This window comes from Herpailurus yagouaroundi, unplaced genomic scaffold, assembly GCF_014898765.1.
Source record: "Herpailurus yagouaroundi ecotype Mexico unplaced genomic scaffold, PumYag 67493, whole genome shotgun sequence".
Lineage (NCBI taxonomy): Eukaryota > Metazoa > Chordata > Mammalia > Carnivora > Felidae > Herpailurus > Herpailurus yagouaroundi.
The window spans coordinates 757,260-767,382 of NW_024420301.1; the positions used below are offsets into that span (position 1 = coordinate 757,260).

Here is a 10,123-nt window from a genome sequence, read left to right on the forward strand (position 1 = left end):
GTCAGGATCTCACAGCTCAAGAGTTCGAGCCCCACGTCGGGCTCTGGGCTGATGGCTCAGAGCCTGGAGCCTGTTTCCGATTCTGTGTCTCCCTCTCTCTCTGCCCCTCCCCCGTTCATGCTCTGTCTCTCTCTGTCCCAAAAATAAATAAACGTTGAAAAAAAATAAAAAAAAAATAAAAATGAGTGTTAATATCAAAAGTATGTGGGGCACGGGGGACCGAGAAATCTGTACAAACAGACCTCGTTAAACTCACCTTTATCCTCTGTCTTGCCAATTCTTCAAATTCATCACTTCTTTGTATAAAAGGTAGAAAGGTTGCCTGCTTTGGTCACTTCTTCAGGTTTTCAGGCTTTGAGAAGGTTCCCGTGTACCTGCAAAAATTCAACAAAATCTGTGCTTTTTTCTTGTTCAGCTGTGTTATGTCAGTTTTATTCTTAGATGCAGCTAGAGACCCAAAGATAGTAGAAGACACCCCCCTTCCCCCCCCACACCCGGTTTGGGTCACCACCCCTTCCCAAGGACACAGATGCATTTGCAAAAGCCCTCTCCAGGAGCCACAGAAAGATGGGTGATGGGTAGAAACCAAACAGGGAGAGTGGTTCGGAGGCCACAGGCAAGTCTGTGCAGAGATCCTGGGGTCTGAGGCAGAGAGAGGAAGGGTCCCTCTGAGAATTGACAGTGTGATCCATTCACAGTATCCCCCCCCTCAGGAATTCACAGGATGGTTATGTTTCAGGAAGCAACTGTGATCTGGCCTTGAGAATTTCCAATGGCCTCCTTACAATTTAAAAGTAGCCCAGACCTGATATGGATAAGCAAATGCCTCTGCCCTCAAAGGGACTTGCATTTCAATGAACTTCACTTTTTAAGGAGTGGAGAGTTGCAAAAAAAAAAAAAAAAAAAGAAAGAAAGAAAGAAAGAAAGAATGGACAATATCCACTCCCCAGGAACCCCTAGTTTGCATTTACTCCAGGAGGCAATTGTGATCTGACCCTAAGAATTTCCAAGGGCTTACCTTAAAATTTAAAAATGCCTAAGACTCCTCTGTATAAGCAAAGGCCCCCAGGCCCCCCAAGAGACTCAAATCTCAATGCAAGGTCCTTTTAAAGGAAAGGAGTACTTTGGCTGGTTTCCTGGCATTGTTAAAACAATCAAAACAACCACCCTGGACCTGCTGATAAGACCCTATAGAGCCCTCCAGAGCATCTTCAGCCTAGAAAAGTCTTTTCCTCTCCTCTCTTCTCCTCTCCTCTCCACTCCCCCTCCTCCTCCTCTCCTCTCCTCTCTTCTCCTCTCTCCTCCCTTCCCCTCCCCTCCTCTCCTTTCCTTTCGCAGAAAAAACCTTGGCTACTACCTGACACTATACATAAAATCAATTCCAATTGTACTGAAAATCTAAAAATAAAAGAACAGCAAAGCTTGGAGAAGACACGAGAGAACATCTTCATGATCATGGGGTTGGGGAAGATTTCTTATGACACAGGAAACACTAACCATAGGGAAAGTGTTGGTACATTAACATTTTCTGAGCTCTGCCAGCACTAGGCCAGTGTGGTATTCACATGCTGCCAATGTACCTCCCACACATGCCACAGTGTGGATTCTACTGGATGGATTCTATGATCTCCATTCTCTTCGCCCCAGTTCTCCAAGCTCCTGTACTATGCACATACGTATACAGAAACGAAGTACCACTCAGCCTTGCGTAATACAGGGCCTATCTCCTCCCCCTGTTCCTGAGGTCCTATAGCTCTGGCCGTTTGCAACGGATATAGGTTTACCTCTTCACAGTAAGCCCCAGACTTAGGCAAAGTACACTGGTCTTATCTGGGATATGCTATCACCAGACAGGCCCGCTATTTACTCTGGCTGCCCGTCCCCTGTGGCTTCCATGCAAATTCTTAATATTTTAAAATATTCTTTTAAGTTTATTCATTTATTTTGAGAGAGAGAGAAGACAGAGGCAGAGACAGAGCGCTCTCAGAGCCCAGTGCAGGGCTTGAACTCAGGGACCATGAGATCATGACCTGAGGGAAAATCAAGAGTCCGACAGTTAAGTGACCGAGCAACCCAAGTGCCCCCATGCGAATTCTAACTACTTTGGGAAACTCTTAAACTTTGCTTAGGGCTGAGGATACGTGTCTCCCAGTTTTGCTGAAAATGGAGTTGGTAGGGGGTCTCCATGCACCTCCCTGCTTTTGTGAGATCACCAGCAGAGTTGAAGCACTGTCTCTCACCACCATGTTCGTGTTTGTACTCAGTTTTAAGAGAGTGAATGTTGGATTTTATCAAATGCCTTATTAACACCTACTGATGTGATCAGGTAGTTTCCTCTGATTTGCCGAGTAATGACTTCTGTGAAAGGACTTCCTGATGTTGAACTATCCTTGTAGTTATGGACTAGACCTTATTTGGTCATATATAATATCTTACTCTTTTGCTGTATTGCCCAAATCCAATTGCTTGTTTTTTCTTTAGAATGTTTGCACTTGTATTCAAAAGTGAGAGTTGCCCATAGGTTTTGTTCTAGACTCTCTTTAGTAGGTTTAGATATTAAGTTCGTTGTTGGCTTTGTGGGAGCGAATGTCAAGACTAAGTAATACAAGGGCACCTGGGTGGCTCAGATGGCTAAGCGTCCGACTCTCGCTTTCACTTCAGGTCATGATCTCGTGGTTTCGTGGGATCAAGCCCCGAGTCAGGCTCTGTGCTGACCACTCGGAGCCTAGAGTCTGCTTTGGATTCTGTGTCTCCGGCTCTCTCTCTCTGCCCCTCCCCTTCTTGTGCTCTGTCTCTGCCTCTCTCAAAAATAAACATTAAAAAAGAGAGAGAGAGAGTCTGTTTCTTGGTTTGCCCCTCTCTCTCTTAAAAAAAAAAGCATCTGACTTCAGCTCAGGTCATGATCTCACCGTTTGTGAGTTTGAGTCTCCCACTGAGTGAGTTCAAGCTCACCTCGGTGAGACCCGCTTCTCTGCCCCTAGTGAGATTCTCTTTCTCTCTCTTTCTGTCTCTCGCTCACTTGTGCCCTCTCTCTCTTTAAAAAAATACAAAAAAGGAAAGAATGCAGTTGAGTATCTTGCTGACTTTGAGGTGAGGAAGATTCCTGAAACCAGACATAAAAAGTATTAATTCCCCCGAACAGAAATTGGTAGATTTAACTATATTAGAAGTGGGAACTTCTGTTTACCAAAGATTTAAAGAAAGTGAAAAGGCAAGCCACAGACTGCGAGAAACATTTGTAATACATGTAACTGGCAAGGGATTAGTATTCAGAATATGTAAATGATTCCTACAAATAAATAAGCAAAAGGAAAAAAATACAACTAGCAAAAGCCAAAGCCAGGCATAACACAGAACAGAAAACGCATATGGCCAAGAAACCACTGAAGAAAAGACTGACCTCAGCAGTAACCAGGGAAATGGAAGAGTAGTGAGAGACCATTTCCACCCACCCGCCTGGAGGAAAGTTTGAAAATGCCAGGAGTTGACGAAGATATTGATTCCAAGGGATCTTTTATACCCCACTAGGAGGATAAATTGGTAGGGCCACTTTGGGAAACGATGAGCCCCCCCACCAGTCAAATTGAACACATGCATACACACTCGTGCACACGTGTGCGCTATTCCACTCGTGGGCACAGACAGGAGAAAACCTGGCTTATGTTGTCCTACGAGACGTGCACACAAATGTTCACACAACCCTTCAGGAAACGGGGAAATGAATTATGGGATATTACATGCCAGTAAAAACCTGAATGGACTACAGCTACAAACAACATCTTTTTAAAAAATTTTTGTTTAATGTTTATTTATTTTTGAGACACACACACACACACACACACACACACACACACAGTGCGAGCGGGGAAGGAGCAGAGAGAGAGAGAGGGAGACACAGAATCCGAAGCAGGCTCCAGGCTCTGAGCTGACAGCACAGAGCCCAACATGGGGCTCAAATTCACAAGCCGTGAGATCATGACCTGAGTCAAAGTCGGACATTTAACCGACTGAGCCACCCAGACGCCCCTAAAAATTTTCTTAAGGGGCTACCTGGCCGGCATAGTCAGTGGAGCAGGTGACTCTTGATCTCGGGGTTGTGAGTTCGAACCCCACGTTGGGCATGGTGCTGAGTTTAAAAGAATAAATAAATAAATAAATAAATAATTGAAAAAAATTTCTTTAAAAAAATAAAAACTAAGGATGGACAAAATGGGTGAAAGGAACTAGGTGATACAGGCTTCCCATTATGAAATAAAGAAGGTCACAGGAATAAAAGGCACAGCATAGGGAATCAGTGGTATTGTAACAGCATTGTACGGTCACAGAAGGTAGTCACAATGGTGGTGGGCACAGCGTGACACCTAGACCTGTTGTACACCTGAAACTAACGTAACATTGTGTGTCAACTATGGCCAAAAAAATTTAAAAAATACGAAAACAAGGGGGAAGCAACTCAAATGCCCATTGACAGATAAATGGAAAGGCACATGTGGTCCATTCAGCCTTAAAATAAAATTCTCAGGACACCTGGGTGGCTCTGTTGGTTAAGCGTCCAACTCTTGATCTCAGGGTTGTGAGTTCAAGTGACTGATGGGACATTTGTTTCTCGAGAAATAGTCTTTACCTGAGAGTGCGGCCTGCGGGCCTCCCACTGCAGAGAAGGGCATGGATTTGCAGAAATGAGAGGGCATTTTTCATTTTTTGATATGGGAGGAAATTTAAAAAAAAAGATATGAAGTTCTGATACATGTCACAACATGGGTGAGTCTTGAAAACGTTATACTAATTGAAAGAAATCAGTTATAAACTGACAAGTATTATACAATTCCACCGAAATGAAATATCTAGAATGGGCAAATTCACAGAAACAGATAATAGGTAAAAAATTACCAGGGGCTGGAGGAAGGGAATGGGGAGCCAGTGCCTAATGGAGATACAGTTTCTTTTTGGGGTGATTAAAATGTTTTGGAAATAATGGTTAGAGTTGCGCATTGGGAATGTAGTTAATGTGTCTGAATTATACTTTAAAATGGTAAAAATGGCAAATTTTGTGTTATATATATTCTATTGTAATTTTCCAAAGCAAGAGAATGATGAAATCTTTTTTTTCAGTAGGTTCCACACCTAGCATGGTGCCCAATGTGGAGCCTGAGACCCTGAGGTGAAGACCTGGACTGAGATCAAGAGTCGGATGCTTAACCCACTGAGCCACCAAGACGCCCTGAGAATGATAAGTCTTAACGCAGGCTATTGGCCACTATAGGGTCATGGTGGTACATGTAAGTTACTGGTAGTGGTCCTGTGCCAGGGTCAGGTGGTAGCTTCGTGGGTGTTAATGAGTTTATTTTTAAAATAAAATGTGGGGTGTTTGCTGGCTCTGTCGGTGGAGTGTGTGACTCTTGATCTCAGGGTTGTAAGTTTGAGACCCACGTTGGATACAGAGATTTTTTTTAATGTTTTATTTTATTTTTGAGAGACAGAGACAGCATGAGTGGGGGAGGAGCAGAGAGAGAGGGAGACAAAGAATCCAAAGCAGGTTCCAGGCCCCAGGCTGTCAGCACAGAGCCCGATGCGGGGCTCGAACCTACAAACTGTGAGATCATGACCTGAGCCGAAGTTGGATGCGTAACCGACTGAGCCACCCAGGTGCCCCAAGATTAGTTTTAAATGATCTCTAAAAAGGGGGGCTCCTGGGTGGCTCAGTCAATTAAGTGCCTGATTCTTGATTTTGGCTCAGGTCATGATCTCATGGTTTGTGAGATCAAGCCCTGTGTGGGGCTCTGTGCTGACTGTGCAGAGTCTGCTTGGGATTCTCTCTCTCCTTCTTTCTCTACCCTGTCCCTGCTCACACTCTCTCTCAAAATAAATAAAATACACTTTAAAAAAAGTTAAAAATCTTAGGCAAACCATAAGAGACTCTTAAATACAGAGAACAAACTGAGGGTTGATGGGGGGCAGGGGGGAGAGGGGAAAGTGGGTGATGGGCATTAAGGAGGGCACTTGTTGGGATGAGCAGTGGGTGTTGTATGGAAGCCAATTTGACAATAAGTTATATACAAAATTTTTAAACCTTAAATCTTTTTTTAAGTTTATTTATTTATTTTGAGAGCGTGAGCACAAGCACGTGAGGAACAGAGAGAAGAGAAACAGAATCCCAATCAAGCTCTGCACCATCAGTGTAGAGCCCGATGCAGGGCTTGAACACACGAATCATGAGATCATGATCTGTGCCAAGGTTAAGAGTCAGACGCTTAACTGACTGAGCCACCCAGGCACCCCTTAAAAAAATCTTAAAAAAAAAATAAACAAAATGAAAGTGGGTCTTAAGTGGACAAATTTTATGGATAGTGAGTAATCAGATTCTGTGCATCTGGATAAAAAAAAAAAAACTAGAAAGGGGCAGCGACTGGATGGCTCAGTCGGTTGAGTCTGACTCTTGATTTCAGCTCAGGTCATGATCCCAGGATCGTGGGATCTGCATTGGGCTCCACACTGAGCCAGGAGCCTGCTTAGGATTCTCAGTCGGTTGAGCATCTGACTTTGGCTGAGGTCGTGATCTCTCAGTTCCTGAGTTCGAGCCCTGTGTCGGGCTCTGTGCTGACAGCTCAGAGCCTGAATCCTGCTTCAGATTGTGTGTCTCCCTCTCTCTGTCCCTTCCCCACTCATGCTCTGTCTCTCTCTGTCTCTCAAGGATGAATAAATGTTAAAAAAAAAAAAAAAACCGAAGAGAAGCCGGACAGAGTTTCTGGGCTGGGGTCTGGCCTCAGCTTCCCTGGGAGTTCCTTTCTGGGGAAGCCAGTGGGCAAGGTCATGAGTGACTACTGGGAAACAGGGTTCCCCAGATGGGCATCTGGCAGGGCTGGGCTGGGGACCAGAAACCATATCCAGTGAAAAAATAAAAGAGTAAGCTCCTGACCTCTTTGCAGCTACCAAGGGTGGCTTGAAGTGGAACCCTTCTACAAGGTGATATGGTGTCTTCAGGAGATCCAAGCTTCAGGGCATGGAGGGATAGCAGCAGAGGCATGACAGGACCAGTCCAGATAAAAGCTTGGGTGAAGCTCGCCCTGGCATTTGGTCTTCAGGCTAAAGAATGTTACAACAGCCATGACAATCATGGTGGAGACAGCCCTCCTGCTATGCGGGGGTGTCCTTCTACTCTCCTCCTCGTTGTTGAGCTCAGATCAAAGTAGCTATCCCTGAATCAATTGACTGTGTCTGATTTTTCTTCCCCCACACTCTCAGAGGGCTTCATATTTGTTAGGATCTTTCTTTCTTTCTTTCTTTCTTTCTTTCTTTCTTTCTGGGAGAGGGTGCAAGTGAGCAAGGGGCAGAGAGAGAGAGAGAGAGAGATTTGGGGCTTATCTGAAGCGGGGCTTGTGTTCATCCGATGCAGGGCTCAAGCTCACCCCATGCGGGACTCAAACTCACAAACCGTGAGATCATGACCTGAGCCAAAGTCAGATGCTTAACTGACTGAGTCACCCAGGAGTCCTCATTGAAGTGGTTTTATTTTATTTTATGTACAACGAGTTAGCAGTAAGGTAGGCATCTTGGATCTGTGCAGTTAAGGTAGGTCTCTTGGATGACCCATTCAAGGAAGTTCACTAAATCCAACTTAATGAAACCTGGGTCTTTCAAGCACTGATGGAAACACCAGCGGCACACATTAAGGCCGGGTTTCTGGATCAGACTGTGGTGGTTTAAGCAGATTCAGCAAGAACTGAGAACCCTGGCCAAATTTCCTCCAGTGGCTCCAGTAGAGCTGCTGGTGACCCATTTTGTTCTCTCGGACGCAGCGAGGCAAAAGGCTGTTAGGATTTTCTGATGGTAAAAGGAAACCGCCACTAACTCCAACAAGGAAAGGGATGTATTTGGCATCATGCTGAGTAGATCACTGAATTGGTGGAATGTCTGCTCAAGCAGGTCTTGGGACACACAGGCATGACCTGTTTTGAGTGGGGCGCAGAGCAAACTGCTGTGCCATCACAGCCATAAGACACAGCCAACCTAAAGGCTCGAGAGGATCTGTCCATGGTAGATAATAATGATGCTGTGAAGAGTCTGGGAAACCTCAGTGGAAGGATCCGAGCATAGACCCATAAAGGTCTGGAGCAAGGCCCTGTCTTCTGTGGCAAAGGTACTTACTCTTCAAAAAGCAGCTATTGGGCGCCTGGGTGGCTCAGTCCGTTAAGCGTCAGACTTCTGCTCGGGTCATGATCTCGAGGTTCGTGAGCTCAAGCCCCGCACTGGGCTCTGCGCTGTCAGCCCAATCTGGTTTGGATCTTCTGTCTCCCTCTCTCTCTGCCCCTCTCCTACTTGTTCAGTCTCTCTCAAAAGTAAATCAACCTTAACAATAAAGCAGCTGCCATCATGTTACTGGGCCACGATACAGACTTAGAAGCTGACTGTGGGGGAGGGGGTTGGTGCCTGGGTGGCTCAGTGGGTTAAGCGTCTGAGTCTTGATTTCAAGTCAGGTCATGATCTCACAATTGGTGAGATGGAGGCTCACGTCGGGCTCTGTGCTGACTTGGGATTCTCTCTCTCTCTCTCTCTCTCTCTCTGTGCGTGCTCTGTCTCAAAACAAATCAATAAGCGCTAAAAAAAAAAAAAAAAGAAGCTGGCCATGGGCCATCAAGTACCTATGTGACTGAGGCCATCCATCATGAGCTAAGTAAGTACTGGCAGACCCACTGCCACTGCAGAGGTTTCCAAGACCCCCTCCATGGGCCGGATTAATTTGGTGGAGCAGCTCACAGGACTCAGAGAAACTTACTAGATCACCAGTTTATTATAAACGTATATAACTCAGGGGTAGCCTGATTGAAGAGATATGTAAGGCAAGGTATGAGGGCAAGGCACAGAGCTTCTGTGTCCTCTCGAAGCATGTCACTCTCCCATACCTCCAACCCAGGTCTCCAAACCCTGTTCCTTTTTTCTTCCTTTTGGGTTTCAAAGGAGGCTTCATTACAAAGGCGTGATTGATTAAATCATTGGCCAGTGGCCACTGATTCAATCTCCAGCCCCTCTTCCCTCTGTGGAGGTTGGGAAAGAGGAAGGAAAGTTCCAACCCTCTAATTATTCAGTTGGGTCTCCTGGCAACCAGCCCCATCCTTAGGTGCAAAAGTCACCGCATTCGCAAAACAAAAGACACCTTTATGACTCTCATCACAGGAAATTCCAAGAGTTTTAAGAGCTCTGAGCCAAAAACAGGGACAAAGACCAAACATATATAATTTTCATCATAAATAACAATGTTACAGTAAGAGGCCAGAAGCTTTGGAGAAGAGGTGGAGATACCTAATGTACCTAGGGGAGTGCACGGGAAGGGTACGTGGATTCCTGTGTCTCTGCCAATGACTCCTGGCAGAGCAGGAAACTCAAACTGAGCCACCAGGCGGATAGAAGGAACCCTATGGTGGTCAGCCAGCTTCTCTCCATGGTGCAATGGATCCATGAAGGCAATGGCTGTGGTGGAAGGGCTGGAGGTTCTGCGTGGGCCTAGAAGGAAGGGTTCTCTCTCAGCAAGGTTGATCTCAATACTGCCATCATTGAGTGCCCAATCCACCAGCAAGCAGAGATCAATGTGGAGCTCTTGGTGTGATGCCATTTCTTAAGGGGACCAGCCAGCCATTTGGTAGCAGAAAGGTTGTATCGGATTCCTCTCACCCTGGTGGGGGGGGGGGGGAGTAATTAGTCCAACTTTGGATTTGGATTTGCCTTCCCTATGCACAGCGTCTCTGCTAGCAATCCCTCTGAGGGCTTACACACACCTGATCTATTGACACGGTATGCCACAGAACAATACTTCAGAGCAAGGGTGTCTTTTTCCAAGAAACGAGGTGTGGCAAGAAGCACGCATGCATGGGAGCCACTGCCCTGCCTCACACTGCATCACCCAGAAACACCCAGAGCCCATTGAAGGTGCAGCAAAGATGCTGGCTCAGGGCAAACATCTTGTGGTGCTGGGGAACCTTACTCCATAATGTGACAAATGCAATGAGTCAATAGTCAATACAAGGTGCTGCGAACCAAGGAATGGGAATAGGATTGCTGCTCTCCCCATCATCATTCCCAGTGACCCAGTCTATGCAGGCACTTGGGTGGCTCAGTCGTTTAAGCATCG

General features: G+C 45.8%; 1 pseudogene; it reads right to left on the bottom strand.

Annotated features, from left to right (window-relative positions):
- Positions 1 to 7,530: 7,530 nt before the first annotated feature.
- LOC121025068 (40S ribosomal protein S29-like) lies at positions 7,531 to 7,777 on the bottom strand (annotated as a pseudogene).
- Between the last annotated feature and the right edge of the window lie 2,346 nt (positions 7,778 to 10,123).